Here is a 14,324-nt window from a genome sequence, read left to right on the forward strand (position 1 = left end):
CATACAAATGTTTCAGTTTTTTTGTTTGTTTTTTTTCCCTTCCCATTTATGTCACCCACCATGCCGGTGATAGAAGAATTAAATTCAGCGCTGTAGGTATTGTGAGTTTTCTGTACATGGCAGTTATTCTGAAATGTAATAAAGCGGATGCAATTTGTCACGATGGGGTTTGGGAGTGAGGACGAGACAATGGCGATGAAGAAGGGGAAAGAAAGAAAGAAAGAAGGGACGCGCCAGGAGAAAGAAAAGAATAAGAACGACAGAGGAAGTGATTGGTCACACTGTGTGTGCGTGAGAGAGAGGAAGAGAGAGAGAGAGATGAGTCAGTTGCAGCCGCCGTTGCCGCCGTTGCTGCTGTATTCTGCTGCTGTCATCAGCTTTCCTCTGATGTGCACACACAGCATCTCAACAAGCACAAGCTGCTTCATACTGCCCAAAACAATGAGCCTGACATAAAGGATGAAATCTCAACAAAATGTCCCAGTTAAAGGGACAGTGCATACCGAAAACTATCCACACAACTCCTCAGTTTCCAGCTGTGGCTTCAATGTTTTGGTTGGAATGGGCTATTTAACTTGACTTGAAGTTTAGGTAGAAAAAGTTGCTGACAGTTTAATCCAAGGGAATCACGCATAGGGGTGTTATTTGGTTATGGTGGTAGAACGTTATCCATTAAAGGGTGGCAGTTTGATCCCCGCACCTGGTTTGCACTGCACTGCCAATGCACCCCTTTGTGGGTGAATGTGAACAATTGTATTAAAGTGCTTTGAGTGATTAGGTTGAAAGTGCTACTTAATGCAGGGTACAGGGAGAAGAGAAGCGGGCCTAGTACTAAGCCCAGAGGTGCACACTTTCATTCACCTCAGTCGGTTTGCAGCACTCAGATCCAAAGTCAGAATCTACTTCTAACTAGAGTGTATCGATCAGTGCTCTGTCCCATTTTCTTTACTTTACTTTCTATACTTTACTGTATACTATACTTTATGCTTGTGTAAAGAGAAGAAGTTGGACAGATATTTATTTCTGAGGATGCATAGTGAATATGTGTGTGCCGTGGTATATTTCAAACTTTACATAGATTGTTCAAAAACATTCTGCATCTGAAATCGACAGTTTTCTTGATCAATGGCTAACCGCTCCACGAGTTCTGCTTTTCCAGCCTCTCTTTCTTCTTTTTTTTTCAGTGTATTAAGCCACAAAAAAGCCCACCTGATGTCATTTGTGCTTCACTGCTCTCTCGGACACCTCCACCCACAGTCCTTTTGTCATTTCAGTTAATTATTGTGACTAAAGGACAGATCTTGCAGAGAAATTGCAGCCTGTCTTAAGCACAGAAACCACTGTTTACTTCCAAATCTTAATTACTTATTTCATTTTTTCTTTAGTCTTCCTCACTTGATTTTTCAGTCTTTGTGACAGTGGATTTTTTTTTTCGGCTCCTGCTAAACTAGTGCTAACATGTTTTCTCATTCACTTCACATCCTCTCCGCCACCCAGTCAGGCTGTTGGAGGCAGCGCTCAGCGGATCATCATCATACTGTCGACAAACAGAGCCCTGCGGGCGTGACAGCTGCTCTCAGACAGGTGACTGTAGTGACTGTGCAGGTGTCTCTTAGACTCAGAGCCGCACAGGGATCCACTCTTAACCCTTCATGCTCTGCGCCTAGTTTGTACCGAGCGAGGTTTAGTTTGTTTCTTTTTTAAAAAAATGAAGGACCATAGTAGCAACAGGGAGTGGAGACACCCAGACCTCCCTCTAGATCCTCCTAGTGGCTCCTTAGTCCCACCCATGCGTAGGTTCCCGGGTTAACCTTGCAGTCAATCACACTTTACCTTGGCACAGCTTTAAAAAGAGACTTTTAGGGGGAAGCCCAGCCACCCTAAGCCAAATAATTATATTAAATAAATGCATGTAGAATTATTCGGCTTAAATATATAATATATAATAATAATAATATTTGTATTCTGGCTCACAATATCTATCTTCCTATATCTATATAAACAGCCATGATTTGATTTTAAAATTGTCTGGAATGTTATGGAATGAAAGTACAAATTAGCTTTCTTGCAGCACATCATTACCTTGTTCTATATAGGGACATATTCCTGTCATTATGTAATGCCCAGGTGTCCACATACATCTGGCCGTGTTTTGTAGAACTGTGTTGAGCATGTGATCTGCTAATTGCTAATTAGAAATAAGACAGTCTGTTACATAGACTTTTCCAGGTAGAGCGGTGCTGGCTGTTGGAAATCCGAATAGAGTGTAAGATTTGAATTTGGTATCGATTCGGAGCAGACCGTTGGCTGCGCTCTCAGGGTGAAAGCGAGGTGTTTCACTCTTCAAACAGCCATGTCAAAGCTTTAAAAGCCTGTGGTTTACCCGCTCTCCAAAGGCTTGTCACTGTGCCTGTTTACATGAGCCGCTGGCAGATTTGTGGCGACACATCTGATTCATAGCAGATAAATAAACGGGGCCCTTTAAACAGTTTGAACAGAGACACCGCAAAACAAGCACAGAAAGCAGTGTGAAAGACCCGGCGTCCTTTGCCGAAGAGAAACAGGAAGGAACGGCAAGATTCAAAGGCAAGGGTTTTTTTTCCCTCCATGCTGAACATCCTGCTATTTATTCCAGCACAGCCATCTTTTCCCTTGTCTGCTTCACCTCTTATCTCAGCGTGGAGTCTCTTTCACCGAATGCCAGACATCTTTAAAAACCCTTACTGAGTGGAGGGAGCTGCGCTTTGTCCCCTGCTGCTTCGATCGGTGTTCGATAAGATTCCCTTTGCTTGCTGTGTCAAGATGTTCAGTCAAACCGGAGCGCACCCTCCCTCCCCCCCAGCATAGCTCTTGCACCCAAGGCCCTCTGCCAAGCACACTGCATTGTTCTGACAACCGTTGAACACGACCTCGGAAGCTAAACTCTCCGTCCACTCGCTTTTATTTTCTGTAGCTAAACCACCACTGTGTGTTGAATTAATAAATGCTCCAAAATAATCGGTGTTAAATAGTTTTTGTCTTGTTTTATGTAAACATTCAGACGTTACAAAGGAGTGTAATTGCGTTTAATCATTAATAACCAAACCTCTGGCTGTTTGTTTGTTTTGGGACTCACGGCCACAAGCAGATGAAAGTAGGACGCTCTAATTAAGGTGGGAGAACTGCTGGGTGTGGGAGGGAGCTTGGGTGGGTGATGGAATCCACCTGCTAAGCTGGTGTCACATCTGTATCTGCTTCTGAAGCAACACACTGCGAGTGACCTTTGACCTCTACACAAGATTGACTTCCTGCAGCTATGAAGCAGTTTTAGTTAATATATCTCTGGATGCTCTCATTCATCCAGGTCAAGTTTTTTTGAAGACATTTTGCCACTCCCCCAAGTGGCTTCTTCAGTTTTAGTTAAATTAGCTCCATTTTCCTTCGTTAACTCTCTGTGTTCAGCGTCACACAAAGGCACTGAAAGTTATTTTGTTTCACGATAATAATAATGACTGAAGCTGCACTTATTAGCTTTGAAATGACTTGCTTCTTGTCAGGAGTGAGGCATCTCACTTGCATTATTTAATTAAAGTACCGTATTTTCCGGACTATAGGTCGTACCGGAGTACCAGTCGCACCAGCCAAAAAAAGCGTAATCAAGAAGAAAAAACATAGCTAAGTTAGCGTAAATCACTACGTTTTTAGCGTGTCTTTACATGTCTTTGTGGATTCTATAGAACTATTTGTAGAATGAGAAATGTTCCTTGCCGACAGTGTTAAGTGTGTGACAATGTCCAATTAAAGTTCTCTGATGGATACTTTCCTGATTTCATGATGGTGTGTTTAGCATCTTTTTTTTTACTGACAGCAGGAAATCTTCTCTCTAACAATAAAAATTACCCTTAGTGATACAATTCTAAGAATATTCTTAGAATTACTACATTTAAGTCACAAAGCAATTCAGGACAAAAAAAACAAAAAGCTCTTAAGGTAAAAAAACGGAAACCAGAAGGTCGAAAGACTTGGGTAAAATCTGTGCAATTTAGTGTGTGTGTGTGTGACAGTTGATCATGTGTTCTTACAGTGAGTTGATGACATTATTGCTGTTGCCATGAGATGTGCCACATGTGAGCACATCTCTCTCTCTTTGGAGATGTTCCAAGAACTCTGCTGCCTAATTGACGAAGCGTGTCCATTAATGTGCACAGCTCTCTCTTTGATAGTTTTGACCACAGTTATTTTGCACGGGCATTTTATTAGTTGCTGGATAGCAATTCATATTGTTTTTTTAGTGTGTGGTTGTTTTTTCTGTTATGATTTTATGATACAAACGCTCTTTGTCATCCATTAATTTCAGTTCATTTGAATGGGGGTTTAGGTCAGTTCTCCACACAATATCTCAACACAAGGAGTCTAATATTTTTTTTTTTCAATATACCAATCACACATAAGAACGTGTCACACCAACCTCACTAAACTTCCAATTTGAGTCTTTTCAAGAATGCTTTTTAACAGCTCTGACATGTTACCGAGCCCCACATCTGAATGATACCAATTACCTTTGACCCCTCAAGACAGAAAGTTGAAATTATTTGGTTTCAGAGTTAGTCTAGTCTCCCTTTTCTTGGGTTCTTGTTGTTTCTCCAATGTTTCCCACATGAGTGGCCTCACCTGGGGAGACCTAGTGACTCTGGCTGATTGCCGATGCAGAAAATTAACAGGACTTTCATGATGGCTGAATGAATCCTTTTAGAATTCTTTACTCAGGCAAGAATACAGTTTTTTCACAGTGAACTGTGGAAAAAAATAGACATCCGGATGTGTCTTCAGCGCAGTGTTAAATACACACTGCTCAAAAAAAATAAAGGGAATACTAAAATAACACATCCTAGATCTCAATTAATGAAAGTCTTCATTCATTACATAGTGAAATATGTTGGGAACAAAATAACATAAAAATGATCAATGTAAATCAAAATTATTAACCCATGGAGGTCTGGATTTGGAACCATACTCAAATTAAAAGTGGAAAATAAAATTACAGGCTGATCCAACTTGAGTTTAATGCCTTCATCATGCAGGAACTGCTGACACATTTCAGCCACATAAGGCCTAGCATTGTCATGCATCAGAAGGAACCCAGGGCCCACTGCATGGTCTCACAATGGGTCTGAGGATCTCATCCCAGGACCTAATAGCAGTCAGGGTCCCTCTGGCTAACACAAAGAAATGTCTCCCCACATCATTACTGACCCACCACCAAACCGATCATGCTGGAGGAATCATGTTGCAGGCAGCTGAACGTTCTCCACGGCGCCTCCAGTCTCTGTCACGTCTGTCACATGTGCTCAGTGTGAACCTGCTCTCATCTCTGAAGAGCACAGGGCGCCAATGGTGAATCTGCCAATCTTGGTGTTCTCTGGCAAATGCCAGACACCCTGCACCTTGTTGGGCTGTAAGCACAAACTTGTGGACGTCGGGCCCTCATACCACCCTCATGCAGTCTGTTTCTGACAGTTTGAGCAGAAACATGCATATTAGTGGCCTGCTGGAGGTCATGTTGCAGGGCTCTGGCAGTGCTCCACCTGTTCCTCCTAGCACAAAGGAGGTCACAAAGGTGGCGGTCCTGCTGCTGGGTTGTTGCCCTCCTACAGCCCCCTCTACATCTCCTGGTGTACTGGCCTGTCTCCTGGTATCTCTTCCATGCTCTGGACACTGTGCTGACAGACACAGCAAACCTTCTTGCCACAGCTCTCATTGATGTGCCATCCTGGATGAGCTGCACTACCTTAGCATCTTCTGTGGGTTGTAGACACCGCCTAATGCTACCTCTAGGGCTGAGAGCACTGACAAAATGCAAAAGTGAGCAAAACATCAGGCAAAAAAGATGAGAACAGAGAAATGGTCTGTGGTCAGCACCTGCAGAACCTCTCATTTAGAGGGGCTGTCTTGATAATTGCCTCTCATTTCCACCTGTTGTCTGTTCCATTTGCACAACAGCAGCTGAGATTGATTCACAATCAGTGTTGCTTCCTAACTGGACAGGCTGGACGTGTGACTGACTTGGAGTTACATTGTGTTCTTTAAGTGTTCCCTTTATGTTTTTGAGTAGTGTATAGGACACACATTAGTTATGTTAGCAGGGGTGGTTCAGTGCGAGAGAAAACCTAATAAAACCCTTTGTGTTGGTTTAACAACCGGAAGACGGGGCCGAGCTTTGTGTCATCAAGGCCAACTTCCAAATTCAGATCTTCATAATATAACTCATATAGAAGGCAAGTCACTCAGAAATAGGAAAGGAACGGTCTGTTGAACTAACAGGGGTCAGAAATTAATGGAGCCTCGAGGTAAAAATAACCATAAAAGATCATAAAGTGAACATAAAAAAAGATAATTGGGAGGACAGATTTCTCATTTCACCTCGTTAATATTTTATTCATCGAGTTGTCGCATGTTCACCCATGAATGGGACTTCTGGCCCCCCTTGGGCCACCGAAAGGTCACATTTGTAACCAGTGATGGGGGCGATAAATGGAGGAGAAAACACTGACCCTCACAAAGCACTTGCAGAGACAGGCAGACAATGACACAGGAGGGGTCCACTCCGGGACTCCTGTGACCTACAGCGAGACCCGTCAAAATAATGTAAGTCAACTTTTGCCATGAACAGCCCATCATCACCAAGATCGATATGTCTAAGCCTTCAGAAATGACAATGTCTGGACTAGTGCAGGTCATTGGGGTGGGACTCACAACAAATGGTAGCTGAAAATGGTAGCTTGAGTAAAAGTTTTTCTTTCTAAAATGTTTTATAAAATCATGCATGAAAAAAAAACAATAGATGTGATTATTAGCAATGACAAATGACCTCCAAAAAAATCAACCTTTTGGATATCGCCTGTAAATGGCCTCGCCAGAAGCTGCTCTGGCTATCCAAACAGCTAAACATGGATCCAGAAACTCCACAGACTCCGGGGGACGTTCAATGTTGTTTACTGAATCAAACTTTGTGAAACTGTAACAATACAGAAAAATACATATCAACACATGCCCCAATAATAACTGCACACTACAGGTAGCTTATTAGCACATGTAAACAAGAAAATATGCCAGTTACCTTAGCGATTAGCATCGCGATTAGCATCGCGATTAGCACACATATTTTTAATACCAGGCGTGCTATCAACGTCAGCGTGTATTATATCTGACTATTCTCTCAGCGTAGTACTTACAGACAATGCTTGTAATGAACCACATGGAGAAACCTTAGAAATGGAGCATACGCTAGCTGTGTCTCATTTCAGGGTCTGCATCCTTCGGAGGACGCAGCCTACGCGGTCTCAGGAGGCCGCGTCCTCCTGAGGATCCTCCGGAGGATCCTCAACCGTTGGTAAATGGGACGGTCTGGCCTTCAAAGCACTTCCTGATTGTGGCGCGACGTCATAAATTTTGCCCCGGGAAAAACAAAAGCAGCGACAGCGACACAACACGGACTACACAACAAGCGGGACAACAGTGTGGATTTAGAAATTTGGAATATTTTAATATATTTATTTGTTGTTGGAGGAAGGGGAGGGGCGGCTCCAGCGGCAGCAAAACCGGTGACGGCTCATTTTCTTCAGGCTGGGAGAGCGCAGTGGGGAGGTGACGGTAAGCTGCTGTTTAACCATATTATTGATCATAATTAATATACCAGTTACTGAGCAAACGCTAGTCATATAACCAGTAGATAGACAAATATGATTAAATGTAATTTATATTTTATTCAATTGTAAGACTTGATACAGGGTCTGTTTGTAATTTTAATACTTTAAATAAATAGCTAAATGTGTAAGAACCCTGCAAATAACCCTGAAACCACTGCTTTAATGTGTCATTAAGCATCAGGTCTGTCACTACACCAGAGAATTACTGCTGGGTGGAGGAGAGTGGGGCTCCCTGCAGGACCAGCTGTCTGTCCTGGAGGAGGTGTACTGACCATCATCACCTTTGGAGGGTGAGGATACATATTTTATAGCTTTTCATATTTTAAGCTGCTTTGGAAAACGCTCTGTGGAAGTTATTATTTTTGCCCTTTTTTAAAACATCTTTAGTAACATGGCAGCCGCCGATCGTTACCTCTGCAAACCCTGATGGACGATGTGGTGGACAGAGGAGACAGACACCCCCCTCCCCCAGATGATGTCCCACTCACAGCCAGAGGACTCCAAGGTCTTCACCGTGGCATCATCCAGTCCAGCAGCACCAAGGACTCCTGCTCAGCCAAACATTTATATATATGTTCTTTGTGAATAGTATTTTCTGCTGATCTTTTATAAATAATAAACTGTACATTTTCATAATGCCCACTGGTAAATAGTTAGAAATGTTCAAACTGTGTCTTTGTAAATATTGTACATAACAGAACAATAAATGATTTACTGTTGTCACTGAGAAGTTGTTCAAAAGTTTACTTAAATTATAAATAGGTAATGAAACACATAATGTAACAAGGTTAGAAGAGTTTAAGAACACAAAGACAAGAACAATTTAATACACAATTTAATAAGTAACCATTTAAATAACACAGAACATAAAATCACTGCTGTCCAACATCCTCTCAATGAGCTGAGGTCTGTCCGTTCTTTCTCTGCTCTCCCTCCCTCTCTCTCTCTCTCTCTCTCTCTCTCCCTCTCTCTCCAGCCTCACGTCCTCCGTTATCAATTGTCAGGTTTCTTCTGTTTCCCTCTGCTCCTCCTACAACAAAATGACAACAGGCAGAATGACCGTTTGATATAATAACGACAATATTGCTCCTCACGTGAACTATACTTTAACAGTCCAGAAACAACATTTAATCAAAGCGTTTAGTTTACAGCGCCTCGTATCAACAGGACGTCATGTTTGTAAATATAAAACTCATTTTTTTAATGCCGCTATCACTACTAGCATTTTAAAACTCTCGAACTACTGCTCTTTACTACTATTAAATGTGAATTCGGCACTCCTGCCGGTGCCGCTGCCGCTGCCGCTCGCTTGGTCCGTTATTGTACTATTGGACAAAAAGTAGGCCTGCAAAGCATTGTGGGATATTTAAGGCCACGAAGGATGGTAGTGATGCGTCCTCCAAATTCAGGCAAAAGGAGGACGCATTTGAAGGACCCTTCGACTTTTGGCGAATTGGGACAGCCTTCGCGCAGCTTTGTGACGTAATCGGCCTTAAAATGCGCACTCCGAAGGATGCAGACCCTGAATTGGGACACAGCCAGCGAGACCATCTCAGTGACTTCCTGTCTGAGTTCTTCTTCTACGTCTCAAATAGAACGAACAAAAAACAACCAGTAGATGGCGCATTTTACTAAATTATAAGCATAACATTGTCCACAGCGAACATAACATCGCCGCTCCCAGTTCTGCAGTAAGACTTTATACTACTTGATCATTTATTTAAGAAATGCATTTAGGACACAAATACTACAAGAATATTTTTTTGCTTATGCAAATGGAGATCTGTCTTTAAGATTAGCTTAGAAAAAGCTTTACAAAACTCTGAAAAAAGGGGTCAGGTAAGAACAAGAGAGAGACACATCTTAACGGAAACCCACACAGTTAGTGTCTTGTTGTGAAATATGTAAAGGAGTAGGGACTTTTTAGAGGCACACTTTGTTGGGATCTGTTTTCTGCCAAAAAGTGTTGTCTCGGAGTACTGATTAGGCTGATTTAAAAAAAATTCTGAATCATAGTTTTATGTGTTTAAATTAAATTTATGATCGAACAGACAGTGCAGGCTGAAGCTGGCGCATGTGTGGAGGTGTTTAATGATGGCCAGCAGAGTGCTGGTTTAACTGAGCAGGCAGGAGTTGGAGGAGCAGGGAACAGAGAGGGTGAAGGACGAAGGCTGCGAAGATGAGGATGCTATTTGAAAAAGTTTTTTTTTTACTGTAGTTTAAAATCAAGTTGCTATTTTCATCTAGAGGTTTAGACCCTGTTTACACTGCGAAAATCAATCCGGCTAGTGCGGGATTCGGGCCGTATCCGGATATATCCAGATTAATTTCAACCCACCTCTCGGAGGTGGATCTAGCTAGATTAGCTTGATCTGACATTCAGATCTGAACGTGAATGCGGCTAGCGATGTCATACTTCCAGCTTCAAGGGGACAGTGTCCAGGTCTCGTACAAAGGAATAAACAGTGATTTGAACCGGAGGAAAAAGGAAACGTAAAACAGGAACGAATGAGCAACACAAGAAAAAACAACGCACAACACGTGTGCACGCTGTCCTACCGCGGACTCTGAATTTTACGATGTGCCACCTAGTGGTTTGGAGGACAACAAAGAAGCCGGGTTAAACTGATAACGAATAAATGTTCTTTTGATTGTAAATACCTGTAGATTTGAATAATAGGTGGGTTCTGACAAAAGCTGCATCAACCTGAACCAGAACCTCTGAGTAATGTCAACAGCTTGGCAAAGAAAAAAAAAAACTAAGTTGGTTCTGATTGGCAGCCACTTTAGAGAAGGGGGTGAAGTGGTTAAATTCGGCACATGGTGCTCTCAGCAGCTGTCACTTTTTATATTTGGAGTTCATTTACTTCAATTCTAAAGAAAGCTTTAGCTGTTTTTGATCAGCTGTAGTAAGAGAAAAGTCTTTACTCATGTTTTTCTTCCATAATCAAAGAGTAACAGCAGTAGGAAGTACCTCCAGATTTAATGAACAATGCTAACAAGCTACTTTTCCTTTTGTTTGCCTGGAAGAAAAACAGCAGGTCCTGTTAGACAACAAGGAAACCCGCAGCTTCTGAACAGCACTTTGACACCGCAGTTTCGCTAAATGAGTTGGTTCAGAAACACCTAATGGGTGTTTTTCTTCCTACCTTTGTCGTTAAAATAAATTATTTTGTTTTTGGTTTTTTTTTGTTTTTTTTTTCACTGCTGAAATGTCCCAGTGAGCCTCTACTGATGATTTTATGAGAGGACTGCTGAAGTCAGGTCACAGTGACATTACTTTTCATCTGCATCACCATGGCGACACATAGCTTCCTAATCCAATCCGGGGGTAAATATGGTGACTCAGTAATGAGAGCTACTTTTCCTTAAAAATACAAGGAAATACAATACAAATATATATATATTATAAAATACAATTATTTCTGTGATGCACAGTAACATTTTCACACCCAGCACTTATCCCGAACTGGTTTGTGGCTGACAATGATGTAAACGGCAAAAGGTTAGACATAGAACTCAGACACAGGATGTGTCTATATATAGCCTTCCTTGTTCTGTATTCTTTGCTAGATTGTTCCCATTTAACGCTAGACTTTATGATCGTCGTCATGATAGCAATTGCAATTACAGCAACTCGCCGTAAACTGATTTGCCCATATAAGCTATATATATATATATGCAGGATGCTCAGAAGTCATCTAAACCACGTCCACATGCCTAAACGCTTTTAAGCTGCTGCCATCCTGTTCAAGGCATTATGGCTGATTTCAGGTAGAGGGGTTAAGTTGAGTCATTCAGCCTGCAAAATGTTTTACATGTTGGAACTTTATGGTAAGACTTATTCAATTTTTCTTCCAAGGCCCCTCAGAAAAAAAAAGAAGCATTAAATATGATTGATTTTAAATTCAATCCTTAACAGGCGTTGCTAAATTATGCAACTGCTCTACCAGAGATCCAAATTTAAAACATTTCAGAAATTGGCAGACATTATTTATTTTCTGTGTGTGTGTGTGAGTGGGCGTTTGTTCCCTGAATTTGTCTTTAAGGCAGTGTTCCAGTGGCAGCTACGTTGGTGTCTACTCATGAGTTCAGAAATGGTCACATTCTTTACTGTTATTATGCATTCCAAATGCAGCTTTGAAACATGTCTTTCCACACCGACCTTTTCCAGCCACCTGCATCACATCCTTATGATTACTAGAACATCACCAAAGCCTCACACACCCACATGATTCACAGCTGACCTCCTTAGTCACACACACACACACACAAACATATACACACTCCCTTTCCAGATAGTCAGACAGGCAGCTTTATGTTGCTGTCAGTGAATATGAGTTACGACTTTTGCCTCCAATAAACACAGAGTGACATTGGAGCAGCAGTGTGTTCAGGGAGATCACACACACACAGAATATATGTATGCAGCATACACACACACGCACATACAGACACACACACTGTGACAGTGACAGGCTGAGCAGCAGCAGTGTAAGCTGAATGCAGCCCGAGGTGTTGAGCTGAATGACAAATGTTTACTGTAGTGCTGATAACGCTGAGGGCAGACTTACTCTTACCTCAGCGTGCGTGTGTGTGTGTGTATCAGTGGATAAATGGATTTTGGATATCAAAGAGTATGTTTACATGAACCCTTTTATCATTTTTTTGGCTTCCTGTTAACATATTTGTTCACGTAAACACTGAATCCTGGTTACAACTGATAAAACTTTACAGAGACCAAAAACATTAAACCTGGCTATCTGTATTAGGAACGCACTCTCCTATAACATCTTTCTAGGCCATTTTTTTTCCACAATAAAAGACTTTTAGTGATGGAATGCTTGGAGTTCCATAGCATAGATATATTCTTCTCCTGATTGCAACTACAGAGACCAAAACATTAAAACACTGGCTGTCTGTATTTCTTTTTCACAATAAAAGCCTTTTAATGATTGACATATATATAACTAGCATAATATATAACTTCTTATATCCTTATTGTTGAGTAAGCCATGTTGGCCAATTTTCATCAGACATATATATTTGAGTTCTATGTTTAAATATAATTATCTCTATTGTTTATAATTTATAGAAAACATGGCTCCACTTCATTGTACAGAAGTGTGGCCAAAATATTAATAAGCCAACAACATATACATGTATGGGTAAAATAAGCATGTAAACACAAATCAGTTTAATTAATTCCCTTTTTGCCCATCTTATTTTCTGTTTGCATCTCGGACTACCGATTGCCAAAATGCTTCCCTTCGTATCTGCATTTGCTCCCACTGACCACATATGCACAGTGCACACATAAGAACGAACATGACAATCCACACACACATACACATTGTAATTGATCACTGTAAGGCTTTCAGTGTAGGACCCAAAAGCAGGACATGAGAGAGTGGCGTTTTACGGTGAGTTTTAATATTTACAAGTGGTTACAGAGTTGTTATGCAGATGAGGTGGCGAGGCGCAGGCAACTGGCTGGAGGAGCACAATGAATCCAAAGGTTCGTACCTGAAACAGAGCAGAGAGCACCGTGAGTCTTTCTCAAAATCTTTTCCCAAAAAACGACTGATCAAAGAATTCCTTTCTTAAGAACTGCGGCAAGAGTGTACCACGAAAGGAGACAATCCAGCGTTGAAGATAAGTCATGCTCCAGCTTTAAAGGAGGACCGACAGGAAGTAAGGTGTCATAGATCCGCCTCCAGCCAAGCTCCACTGCGCTCCCACCATGGGAACCGAGCGCCCCCTACGGGAAAAAGGAACAACCAACACCCCAAAAAACCCAAAACACCAACACCCTCAACAGATACACAACAGTACCCCCCCCTTAACGGACGCCACCGGGCGTCTGGCCAGGCTTCCCAGGAAACCTGGTATAAAAGTCCTTCAATAAATCATTGTCCAGAATGAGGCTGCGGGAAATCCAGGACCGCTCCTCGGGACCATATCCTTCCCAATCCACCAGATATTGAAATCCACGCCCTCTGCGGCGCACGTCCAGCACCTCCTTGACAGTGTAAGCTGGGTGTCCATCGACCAGTCGGGGGGGAGGTGGGGAGTCAGGAGGTGGGCACAAATCACTGGGGGTGAACGGTTTCAGCAGAGAGACATGGAAGGTGGGATGAATGTGCAGGGAGGAAGGCAGTTTGAGTCTCACCGAGGAGGGATTTATGATCCTTTCGATGGTGTAGGGCCCGATGTAGCGAGGAGCCAGCTTGCGGGAGGAGACCTGAAGAGGGAGGTCACGTGAGGACAGCCAGACTTTCTGGCCCGGTTGGTAGTTGGGTGCCGGCCTACGTAACTTGTTGGCATCCCGCTGGGACCGGGCCGATGACCGAATGAGGGCAGCCCTAACCGTCCGCCAGACTCCGCGACACCTGCGGAGATGGGCGCGCACCGACGGGACAGCCACCTCCTTCTCTTGGCTTGGAAACAATGGGGGTTGAAAGCCGTAGGCAGCCATGAAAGGTGACATCCCTGTGGAGGAATTGGAGAGGGAATTATGTGCATACTCCACCCACACTAGTTGAGAGCTCCATGACGAAGGGTTACGGGCAGCCACACAGCGGAGGGCGGTTTCCAGGCTCTGGTTAGTACGTTCTGTCTGGCCGTTTGACTGGGGAT

At 42.6% G+C, this 14,324-nt stretch overlaps 1 protein-coding gene and 1 long non-coding RNA gene across 2 annotated transcripts in view; one reads left to right on the top strand and one right to left on the bottom strand.

The window, feature by feature from the left end:
- grid1b (glutamate receptor, ionotropic, delta 1b) overlaps window positions 1-14,324 on the top strand; it is a 445,711-nt gene that overhangs the window by 316,813 nt on the left and 114,574 nt on the right. The window lies entirely within an intron of this gene.
- Window positions 13,097-13,347, bottom strand: LOC114451929 (uncharacterized). The gene is made up of 2 exons (XR_003672223.1): window positions 13,313-13,347; window positions 13,097-13,211 (listed from the first exon to the last, which is right to left on the bottom strand). It is a non-coding gene; the product is annotated as an uncharacterized LOC114451929 (long non-coding RNA).

This window comes from Parambassis ranga, chromosome 19 (assembly GCF_900634625.1).
Source record: "Parambassis ranga chromosome 19, fParRan2.1, whole genome shotgun sequence".
Taxonomy (NCBI): domain Eukaryota; kingdom Metazoa; phylum Chordata; class Actinopteri; family Ambassidae; genus Parambassis; species Parambassis ranga.